Here is a 12,771-nt window from a genome sequence, read left to right as displayed (position 1 = left end):
CACCCCCCCACCCCCCCACACACACACACACACACACACACACCCCACCCCACCCCCCCACCCCCCACACACACACACACACACACACACACCCCCCCCCCCCACACACACACACACTCACACACCCCTCCCCCCCCCCGACACACACACACACACACACACACACACAGTATTCATGTAGAGCTGAAGGTCTTTTTACAATGTTTATCCTATTCAATGATTTCATGAAATCCCACCGATCAGTGAGAACCAGACAGCAATGTAGGGTTTTCTGGGAAACAGACTCCAGACGCTGTACCAGAATGGTTTGAGTTTCTATTACTGCATCCTAACACTGAGGAAGCCTGCATCTTCAAGAATTGAAGAAAACCTTAAAAGATAGTAGGGGCTAGAGTGCACGTGCTGTGCTATATGAATACGCAAACATCACAATGGCGTCATACCGCATACGACTGGCACTTAAACACACAAGCACAAAGCACGTTTATCAGTGCCCTGCACAGAGCCCACGCCGCAGCCCGCTACCTGTCAGCCGGGAAAGGCACTGCCAGAAAGGGTAATTTTTTTTGAGAAATTAGGCTCAGTGAGCACAGCATGACAATAGATTGACCGACACTAGTAAAAAATCTGGCTGTCCAGAGAGGACAGGCCGTGCTCAGCGCAGCGGAGATGCACTCTGTCACAAAGATGTGAGAAGTACAGAGAAGTGAGAGACCAGCACTTCACAAGAATTACACAAATCAATCCCAATTCTCTGTCCTAAAGGACAAAGATAAATTGCCTATCCTCTTTACAGAGAAAATATGTCAAGCAGCACTGGCAGCCCGGTTATTATGGCCTGCCCCTGGCTGAGAGGCACGGAGCAGCGCGCTGAAATACTCCGCCCTCACACTCGTACGCACAGGCCTGTAAAACCACATCAGAAAACATACTTCTTTTGATATTACTTAATATTACTGCTTTTTTCCAAATTATACAATACTTAATTACAAGTACTTCTTATAATGATGTGTTCTTAGCTGTTCTTAGAAGTAAGTTATCGTAGTCTTTTGAAACTGCATTACAACTTCTTTGACAGTTTGATATGCAAATACGTTCTTACTGAAATGTAATACATTATAATATAGTGTAGAAATGTGGATCTTAAATAAATACATTTCACAGCAATTAAAAAAAAATATATATTACAATATCTGAAAGCTGAAATTGTTTCCTTTGTTGGCCATATAAGTGTTCCAATTTTGATAAAAAATTTTATTTCAATAGACTGGCTGTATGTAATGCCTTCCAGAACTACTGATGTCCTCTGTAAATATAAGCAAAAAAAATAAAGAAAAAATGTCACTGTTGTATACCAGCTTCCACTTAAAATATAAGAGAAATAAAACCTTCAATTGAGGTAAAGCAGTTCAAATATGTCAGGAAATTTTTTTCAAAAACGTGTCACAAATATTGCCATCACTAGACATTCTTATGAACAAAACCTAACACAAGTGCATCGCCAAGTTCATTTGGGTCCTAAGGAAATTTTAAATGGCCACCCATGACTTGCTATTTCACCACGGAATAAAAATGAGGTGACGCACATGCTGCCAGATTCCCTCAGTCATCCACCAACAGGGGTGAGGTCAGAGTGTGCTTCTCTATCTGCTGTGCTGTCCGTTCAGCACCTCAGGAGTCCCAGTGACCTGGGAGAGCTGCGGGACCATGGACAGCACAGGCCCCACTCACAGCCAGGGTAGCAGCTGCAGCTCATTGCTAGCCGGGGCAGCTGCTATCTATTGCCTAATCACTGGGTTTTATTAAAGGCCTTGCTTCGAGCCCTAAAGGTGGAAGTGAGATGGAGGCTCTGTGGATTCCTTTTGTTCTGCCTGTTCATCAGGGAGCTTTGGTTATTGATTTGCATGCACATTTTTACAAATCCCTTGTTTTCATTCTAGAACTTAATAAAAGGATTTTCCTTAGTTTTTTTTGTTGTTGTTGTTGTTTGTTCGCCACATAACACAGAGGCTAGCCAGCATGCACACACAAACACACATGTACAGCGAGCTCTATAATGTTCTGAACAAAGACATCTTTGTTTTCTTGATCTTTAGTCCACAATTTCAAACAATTCACATCTGGATGCACATTCTCAGGTTTTATTAAAGGGTCTATTTTTTTATTTAACATAGATTTTGGTTTCACAATTAAGAAATTACAGCACTTTTTATACATGGTCCCCCCATTTCAGGGTACCATAATGTTTGTGACAAATGGCTTCACAGGTGTTTCTGATTTGTCAGGTGTGTTCAATTGGTTCCTTGGTGCAGGTATAAGAGAGCTTTCAGTATCTTTTCTTAATTCCAGGCTTTTGATTTCCTTTGGAGTCTATTATTGGGGGCTGCCAAAATGAGGACCAGAGTTGTGCCAATGACAGTGAAGGAAGCCATTATGAGGCTGAGAAATAAAAAAAGCCAAGCCTTAGGCTTACCAAAAGCAACTGCTTGGAACATCATTTAGAAGAAAGAGAGCACTGGTGAGCTCAGTAATTGTAAATGGCCTGGTAGGCCAAGATAGACCTCTGCAATTGATGACCAAATAATTCTCACCGTAATGGAAAAAAAGCAAAACACCTGTCCAACAAATCAGAAATACTCTTCAGGAGGCAGACTTGGATGTGTCAGTGGCTACTGTGTTGTGAAGAAGACTTCACAAACAGAACTACAGAGGCTATACTGTAAGATGTGAACAATTGGTTAACAGCAAAAACAGGATGCAAGGTTACAGTTTACAAAGAAGGACCTAAGAGAACATACAGTTCTGAAAAAGGTCTTATGGACGGGTGGGACCAAGATTCACTATCCTATCAGAATGATGGCAAGAGCAAAGTGTGGAAACCAAATGGAACTGCCCAAGATACAAAGCACCCCCCCCCTCCCATCTGTGAAACTTGGTTGTGGGGGTGTTATGGTTTGGACATGTATGGCTGCCACAGGTACTGGCTCAATTGTCTTCATTGATGAAGTAACTACTAACAGCTGCAGCAAAATGAATTGTGCACAGAAGCACATCTCATCAGCTCAGGTTCATCCAAATGCCTCCAAATTCAGTGCTTCATCCAACAGTAAGACACTGATCGCAACCATATTTCTAAAGCAACAAAGGAGTTCTTCAAAGCCAAAAACTGGAAAATCCTTGACTGGCCAAGTCAGTCACCCAGTCTAAATCCAATTAAACATGCGTTTCATATGCTGAAGAGAAAACTTAAGACAACTAGCCCCTAAAACAAGTGCTGAAGATATCTGCAGTACAGGCCTGGCAGAGCATCACCAGAGAAGATACTCAACACCTGGCGATTTCTACGAGTCACAGATTTCAAGCACTCATTGCATGCAAAGGATATGCCACAAAGTAGTAAACATGACTGCTCTCATTTACATAACATCAGTATGTCTCAAATATTATGGTGCCTTGAAAATGGGGAGGGGGGTTATGTATAAAAAGTGCCGTAACTTCAACATGGTTCATAAGTACGTCCCGTTTTAATTGGCATGCTAATGAAACAAATTAAAATAGAAACGCTGAGCTTGAGGGACAGAGTGCCTGTCTCACAACAAGCCAGCCATCAGCTGTTGTGACCTCACTGACAGTGCATCGCTCACTGCAGGATGAGATATAATGAGTCAGACACTTCTGACAGGACTGACAGACTCCCAAAATCAGGATCAATGGAAATGCTGGAGCCATGGTACACTCAGTGGCAGGTTTAAATTCACACTCTTAAATTTTATAATGAAGCCTCTGTGATCTAATAATAATCAAGCCCCTTTAATCAAATTTTAATGTCAGAAAAAATAGGACTCACACTACCTGATTTGGTTAACTCCAAAGGGTAGCGTGTCACTACAGCACTGAACCCAGGAATTGTATTCATGACAGACTGTCTGAGTGATGGACAAACTGATGGACTGATGGACAGACAGATACTTTATCTACCCTCAGGGGGGGAATCCACAATATCACAAGAAGCATCCATGACAGCACAGACCCACAGGTGCAACGAGATCAGCAAGCACATGACACAGCTGCAGATATATACAGTAGACCAGGTACAGTGCAAATGCATAACAGAGTACTCAAGGACTCGGCTGTAGAAAGTAAGCCATTTGGACTAACCCCAGACTTACAGGTGGGCCACTTCCCAGCCAAAGTTTTTTTTTCTGATTCAAAGCACGAGTAACTTCTGCATCCTTAATGAGCAAGTCCAAAATGGTTTAGTGCCTGTCAGTTTGGGCAGTCTCACGAATAAAAACAGACAGCAGTGGGCAACCTGTGCTCGAAACTCCCTGCGCTTGGCCGCTAGTTTGTTTGCCTATTTCTCTTTCCGGTCGACTCTCTCACAAACGCATACCACGTTAATTCTGTCACCCATTCCCTTTTACCTTTCTCTCTCTCTCTCCCCCCCCCGTTACCATGGGATCAGGGGTGGCTCCGCCCCCGTGGACTCTGACATGCAGCAGGGCGGTGAAATGCTGCCCTTCACACACGTGACATCACCACAGACGAGCGCGTTAGAGGTCAGATCGCTCGGCGCCCGACTGCGGCTGCCTGCCAATGAGGGCGGAGTGGGCGGGCCCACCGGGGGACACACGTGACCGCGCGGATCTCCGGGGATAACTTCGTCAAAAATCCAGGTCCGGGATGAAAGCTGGGACAGTCTGCTCCAGGGAGCTCCCAGAGATATCGGTGCAAAGGTCTCGGTATAAAATGGGAGGGAAATCGGAGGGCCTGTCCTCCACCCCTGCACCCCCCCCCCATCCCCCACCCTCCTCCGCTCTTCAGCCCTTTGAAGAGCAGCGGTGAGCACGTATGGGACGAGCCGGTGACGCTGAGGGGGCGCTGCTTTCGCCCCTTTATTTCATGGGCTCCTGACTGCACAAGTGTGAGGATTAACATTCAAAGGGCAGGGAGAACAGAGCGGCATGAATAAAAACTCCTCTCACCTCCGCTGCAGGGCACAGACGGGCCTCCATCTGAAATCGATGTCCCGACCAGAAGAAGAAAGAATATTCCAATCGTTCCGCGGGAATAGAAAGACAAAAAGAATGAAAGAGAAAGAGCGAGTGTGTGTGTCCGTGCGTGAGCGTAAGGGCGTGCGTGCGTGGGTGTGAGGAAGAGAGGTAACCGGAGAATGAGCAAGTGTGTGTGTGTGTGTTTACGTGTGTGCGTGTGTGTGTCAGACAGAGAGAGGTAATGCGAGAACAAGTGTACACTGTAGACACGATACAGCGATCTGAGGAAAACAAAAAACGTTTCCTTCTTCACAGCAGCTCCTCTTCCCTCCTCAGAGCTCTCAGAAGCACGCAGCCGGACACAGGCTGTTATTCTGCCTAATTTCATACACAAACGACAAGGTGAACTCACACCGTGAGGATACACCCTCACAGCTCCCAGCGCTGCAGTACAAGCACGGCAAGCCTTTAACGAAAGCTCGCACTCAGTCACACACACACACACACACACACACACGCACGGACACGCGCGCACACACTGTTAAAAGCAAAGCAGCGATGAAGCAGCATGCTGGTCCTGACAGGGTGTTTCTAATCCCGGCCCTAAAAGGCTGTGTAATAACGAGGCCTTGTGTTGCCACGGGCACGGGAAGGGAGCGTGGAGGTGAGGCGCCGCTGCCGACGAACGCAGCCAGGGCCCAATCTCCACATCGATCCGCTCTCCCGCTGCCGTCTCCTCCGCTCCCCACCGCACGCGCTAAACACGCGGAGCCAGGCCATTAGGCACAGCCATTCAGACTGAGCGATCCAGCCGCACACGCGCGCGTGTACACGCATGCACGGCCACACACAGACACACACGAACACTCACGCATGCACACATACATACATACATACGTGCACGGACACACACATATGGACATGTACACACACATACACATATACACGCAGACACACACGCACAAACACATAAGTACATATACACATGCTCAAACACACACAAGACAAAAATGACAACAAACATGTTGTTCCAGGGGAAAGGGGGATGTGTTTAAATCACAAATAAAACCCAGGTAATGCGTTGGAAGCTGTTGGGTTACTATCGTAGGTATTCCAAAAAACACTTCACATTGGGTTGGCTCATTTTCAAATTAATTTTCAACTTGTAATTAATTTCAAGGACCAATTAGGAACGTGCACTGAATAATAACAGTAAACTGCTGCAGATAATTGCTCCTGCAGTAGCATAGCTCTGGGTGCCCACTGAATGGTAAAGTTAACTTCACTGAGCAAGTTTAAAAAATAAAAATAAAAAAAAAGACGAGACCGCATTAGACAACATCTCTTTCACGCTTCCTTTCCCCAACCTCTCCATTCCTCTCTGCCTCTTCTCTTTCCACTCTCTCACTCGCTCACCCTCGCTCTCAGCACCACCCCTACCCCCCCTCCCAAAAACCTATTTCCTTCAAGTACTTAAACTCCTCCTCACTATAAACTTTGTTCCCTTACACCCCCAGCACAGTCTGCTGAGAAGGTAATTGGTTCCGGCTGTGTCGACAACCACAGGCCGGAAACCACATCGGGGGACGGGGGGCGGGGCCCTCATTCAGCTGTCAGTCCGACTCACCTGCGCCCGTTCCCTCATCCGCACACACGTGCGTGCGGCACACGCGCCACGACAAAGGACTGCAAACGCACGTCAGGAAATCGCTGGCCATTCTACTTCTTGATTGTTTGGGACCTGTCACCGCCTCGCGCGAGGCGGGCAGCCGCAGGCAGGAAGCCACTTTCGCAGGCGGCGACTCCGCCTCCATCCGTTCAATCAGGACAGACGGGTCAAGAAATTATAATTAGGCTATGGTGTTATCGCTGTTGTAAATGCAACCTTTGGATTTTAGGTTATAACAGTGGAGAATTCAAAAGCAGGGGTGGTAAGGTGCAGTGGGTAGCACTCTAGCCTCAGTCCTTGCTTTGCGCCTTTTTTGCGAGCATTTCCTCCAGGGACTCTGGTTTCCTCTCACAGTTTAAAGACATGCAGTTTAGGTTAATTGGAGAGTCTAAATTTGCTCCTCGGTATGAGTATGAGTGAATGGTGTGTGTGCCCTGCGACTGGCAGACTGTCCAGGGTGGTATTCCTGCCTCTCGCACAATGCATTCTGGGATAGGCTCCAGCACTTCCCGCGACCCTGACCAGGAATAATCAGATATAGATAATGGATGAATGAATCCAAAAGCAGAAGGTAAATTGTATGATAAATCCCATATGCAAAATAACATTAAATAAACAAAGTTAAAGTAGGTAACAAGCTACTTTATTTATCTACTTTTAGTAATACTAAAAATAATAAGAATGTAGTCATAGGGTATGTAATGTGTGTGCTAACTCCCCCAGACAGTGTTTACTAGTTCCCAGGGCTATGCAGATCTATACCTGCTGTGTGGTAATACACTGGAACTATAGACCATGATAATGCCATAGAGCATAATGAGGAACTAGAACTTCCCAAAATAAATACAGCATCATAAACAGTTTCAGAGGCTCTGCAGACAACATAAAGAACCAATGTTTTTCTCATTTTTTCACAGGGGAATAACTTCCAATGGCACTTAATCCTAAACAAATGAAACTAACTTTAATTTCCCCCCTGACTAAACCAACATAAAGGCATGCACGCACGCACGCACGCACCCACGCGCACACACACACACACGCACACGCACGCACGCACGCACGCACGCACACGCACACGCACACGCACACACGCACACACACACACACACACCTCAGAAGTGTTTTAAAACTGCAACAATAAACAATAAACCCCCTGAGTGGCTGACTCATTTTGTTGCCTTGGAGATCCGGGATTCTTGTTTGCACGTCCAGGTTGTCCTTGAGTCCCCCAGCCAGTGAGACGGACAGGGGGTTTCGGTTTCGGGGCCCACCGCACCACTTTCCCACAGCATCACCATTTAGCAGGTGCCGCACACTGTGAGCCCTGCTCTTTCCCCACACATGACTGCAGCAGTGACATTCAGAGCTCCAGGCTCCCGGCAGTCCCTAACGCGTACCGGCCGCCCCGCTTCTGTCCCCCTCTCCACAGGCCCGGCCGCCCCGCGTCTGTCCCCCTCTCCACAGGCCCGGGCGCATCGCTGGCACAACTTAAAGGTTACTTTGGTAACATTTTCTCTGGTAATTGCTAAATGACATTTTTTAATGCCTTCTATGTGTCAGAGTTTGCTTACATCTAATCTCAAAGAAACAGAGAAAATGAGTGTGTGTGTGAGTGCGTGTGTGAGAGAGAGAGATAGAGAGAGGGGGGGGGGATAGAGAGAGGAGAGAGAGAGGCAGAGAGAGAGAGAGGGTCAGGCACATGCTAATCCATCCTGCAGACACTGCTGGCAGGCTGTGTTCACCGAGTCATCCTTTTACAGATCAATGGTCCGAGTACATTCAGCCAATCTACAGCTATAACGTAAAGGCCCAATTTCAAACCCTCAACTCCGAGCCATCAGGGCTGCTCCGGGACTGTGCAAATTACCAGACAGGGACCGGACAGGCGCTGGAACATGAACGAGTAAGCAGCGCTAGTGCTAGCGCTCCCAGCACGTGCAGCCCTATACAGAGTCAGACTGTCAAAGAGCTCTCAGAGCTGGAAGCCAGCACTGGAGCCGGGGGGGGGGGGGGGTGAGAAGCAACTGCACGGAACTATGCAGAGACACCCCTACCCCCCACAGCCATGAGCATCGCTACGGGACCCCCGGCACGCGGAACCGAACGGGGGATGTGTCTGCTGGGGGGGGGGGGGGGAGCCACACCAGGCATCCCAAAGACCGTGGCGTTACGCAACCGAGCCGCCTGTCAAACGCTCCACCGGAGGAGGGGCCTGTCTAAAGAGTGGGGGGGGGGGGGGGGGGGGGGGCCTGTTTAAAGAGTGGGGGGGGGAGGGGCCTGTTTAAAGAGTGGGGGGGGGGTGTTAATAAATAACGCAGAGCGGGGAAGGCAGAGGCAGGTTTAAATAAACCCTCATACCGGCCCAGCGGGTACGGCTAGCGCAGCTCACTCCTCCCAAAACAGCCTCAGCCCATCGAGATTGCTGGTGGTTTAGGGCAATTCCGTACATGCAGCTTTAATTGAGCAGATCCATACGGTTTAATTATTATTTACGTGTAAAAATTAGCATATGCTCCAGGGGTGGCTAATCATGGTCAATTAATTGATAAATTAAATGAGAGGCCGCACAGTTGACTTAGCCTACCTGGTTTCAGGGGTCTGAAAGAGTTACTGATTTCAAGTCAAAAACAAGACTTGCAGAATGCCCTCAGACTGTCCAATCAACAGGCATTATCAAAGCCTGGCAAACTTGTCGCAATGATAAACAACCTCAAAGTTCAGCGACTGCTTGCATTTTCTGTTAAGACCAGTGCTTTATTCAAAAGCAGGAGATAAACAAATGCAAAAATTACCGGCAGATAAAAGCTCCATCACAAACATCACGTCTTAAAAGCTTTTCTCCATAGCAAAGTGTTAGATGTCATACGAGCACCGCATGAAATTCCAGGAACTTCTCTTCGCATTGTTATTAGGTTCGACCTTTTAAATTTTCTCTCGTTCGCCTTTTTAATGCTTCCATTTTAGAAGATATGCTGTTATGTGGTGTGTGCACCTCGGAAATCCCTGTGCACTAACCGAACACCACTTCCCCTTAGCCATTAATAGGATCATTCCTCTCCCAAAGACCCTGCTTTTCTTACGGCCTCCAATAACTCCAGCTTTGAGTGCAGATTTTTATATCTGCGGCCTGTAAGGGTGCCGGTGTTCCTACCGCCAGTGCTCATAAACACACCTTAAAGCAGCGGCTCCCAAATCGCAGCTAGGGACCCACTGTTCCGTCCTGAGAGGGGCTGAGACGAGTCCCAATATACCCGTAAAACAAAGATAGCTCACTGTACATGATCTATGTTTCTTTGACATTCACAGCAGTCAAATTAGCCGCCGCGCGTTCCGAATGCACTGCAGGGAGCGCGCGGTCGTGTGTTGACAGGTTCAATTCCGAATCCGCACGTGCTCCGCCGCATTTTAATAAGGAGCGGGCGGCGGACAGCGCGTTCGCTCATTAAGTGGGTTGTGGACTTGGAAAATTTGGGAACTGCCGCCTCGAAGCGCTCTGCAAATGACATTGGCTTAACAACCGCAATCCCCGTTTCTGAAAAGAAAAAAAGATGAAGCCAGGACATGGTTTTAATATGAAACCAGTGGAATTCTCTTCTGGAAGCGCGCGGAGGGTTGACTTCAGGTGAACGCGTCAGCTCAGGGTCAGGCGAGTTGTGCGAGCTGCGCTGGCACCGTCTGGGCAGCGCAGTGCGCCGTTCACAGGCGACCCAATATGGCCGCCTGCATTTCAGCGGACCTCTTCTCGCCCATTTGGCTGCGCTAGTGCTGCGAAGCTTGGAACGCGTTCAGAGCGGCACCTCCTGCATCTGTCCCAATCGCAATTTGAAAATAAACGAGCGGCAAATGTGTACATCTTTCCGCACAAGCTTGCGAGCGGAGGACAAAATCCCGCTGGAGTTATTACACTTTAGGAGAAACTACGGCACACAAAAAAAAAGATTATGGAAAATGAGGCTGATTATATGCAGAGCACCACATACAGCACCAGGAGGTAAATGCTCATTTTCTGTTTTGCAAAACCAGTGAAGCGTAGAAGTGTTACCACACCCAGTACAGCACAGTAGCATTTTACAGGGTAAACATGCCTTCTCCTGTTTCGGCAAGGCTTGGGGTCAACCTACTACGTGAAGTTAGCCAACACGCTGCCGGTTCGGGGGTCAATATGGTGAGGAAATGCTTCCGGGATCACCCAAGGCTTACCGTAGAGGTCACTCAGCTAGAACAGGTCACTGAAAACGTGACATTGGATTCCTGGATCCTCCACCAATGAGACGACGAGGATAGAAGTACTGCATTTCCATCACAGGCTGTTTCTGAAAGAGGTAAGAGAGTTCTCAGTTCACCTACTGCAGTAAAGGTAAAGCATAGGCTAAAACAAGCACGAAACCGTCCAGACTCACGGCACACCTGTACTAACTATAATAGCTAGCTATAGCACATCCTCACCTCTGTAACGTTATTTGTTTTCCTCTGTGTGTCCATACATCTGTATCGGTGGTTGTAGCTGTGTGTCCTTAGCTCCTACTCATGCGTGCAGGATAGCATCCGTACGCGCAAACTAGGTTAACTAAAGTAGGCGATCCGTACGCGCTAACTAGGTTAGCTAAAGTAGGCGAAACGCAATACATGTTAGGGTTAGCTAAAGTAACGTTAGGCAATAAAGCTGTGCTTAAAAATGTCGTGCTGTACCACCTGCGCATGCGACCTACTAAACGAAGCACCACCTGCGCATGTGTCCCACAAAACACCCCTCAAAGGTCGTCCGTGAGTGAGTGAGTGACCACAGTTTGCCATGCACAGCCCATGGCGGCAGTCCTGCCTGCACGCCGTGGGAAAAAGGGAAGAGAAGGTAATCCCAAAGTAAACAGTTGCACACAATCTAACAGCTTTCAAGACTGTTTGCCATTACCCCCTCTCCAGTCGTATCTCCACCTCAGGAGAACGTTTACAGACCGATTGTGTGTACCTTAACTTGCTGCAAAACAGAAATGATTGGAGATTCATTCGTTCAAAGATGGTGCAGATTATTTTGTTTCCAAGTTATTTAACTGTAGGGAACAGCTAGTGCATGCCTCAGCAAGCCTTTGCACAGTATCCAGGATCCGTTTATTATGGATATGAAGTCATTATAATGAAGTCTAGCAGTGGAAAAACCTCATAAACCCCACTTTGGCTGCATCATCAAAAAAAATTATGAAGGCTCTTTTATTTTGCATGTTGCATATTAAGTGCATCTTAATTAGCTAACCAAACAAAAATTCTGGTGTTGAAACCATGCAGACAAACTAGAGGCGTTTAAAAATCCCCCACGTGAGAAGACTCTTTAACTTCACAGTGAAACACTACGCTGTTCGAACAGGAACACGGTCACAGCGGCACTCAACGCCGTTGAAGACCGGGGGACAGAAGTCTGAGAACGTGTATTTTTGAAATGCATTCGCTGGAATGGTCCAGTTTTGACCAATATCCTTCAAAACGCTCAAATTCTTCATCGGCGGAGACAACAGAGATGGAAAAGGTCGCGTCTGACTGAACCCCGAATAGCTCTTTTCTCCCTTAGCATAAAAACGTGTCAGCTTCATGTCACAGACACAGGCGTAGTGCAAGACGGAAGAGCGGCAGCTCCAAGGCTGCAGATGCATTATTCACAAGCCCAAAGAAAGCAGGCCGGCTCCAAGAAACATCCTGGCTGACATTTAGCGCCGGAACAAGCCGCGGCGCTAACATAAAAACACAAGTTGCATCATCTAACAAGCAAATCCAATTAAGGAGGAAAGCAGATTAAACCCGCACGCCGCGCTCGTATCGGCAGGTCGGATCTACAAGCACGAAAGACTGTTTTCATTATTGAAATTATCGCTACTACAAACTTCCGTGCTCAGTGTTTGACTGGCGGATTCAATTTTCCGAATCTTATTCCGAAAGGAACGCTGCGGCACTTCCGGGCTGCGGCGTCGGCGCGGCACAGATCACCGAACAGACGCTTCACTCACGGGGCTGGAAAGTGAACTGGGAAATGTTGACACAAGAGACAAGGCCTTATTGAGCTACCGTGTCATTATTTGTCAGGACGATGCATATTTCCCTACCTTGAAAACTACGCAT

This window comes from Anguilla anguilla, chromosome 9, assembly GCF_013347855.1.
Source record: "Anguilla anguilla isolate fAngAng1 chromosome 9, fAngAng1.pri, whole genome shotgun sequence".
Taxonomy (NCBI): Eukaryota; Metazoa; Chordata; class Actinopteri; order Anguilliformes; family Anguillidae; genus Anguilla; species Anguilla anguilla.
The sequence above is the reverse complement of the archived record's forward strand: the minus strand, read 5'-3'. Positions refer to the sequence as shown.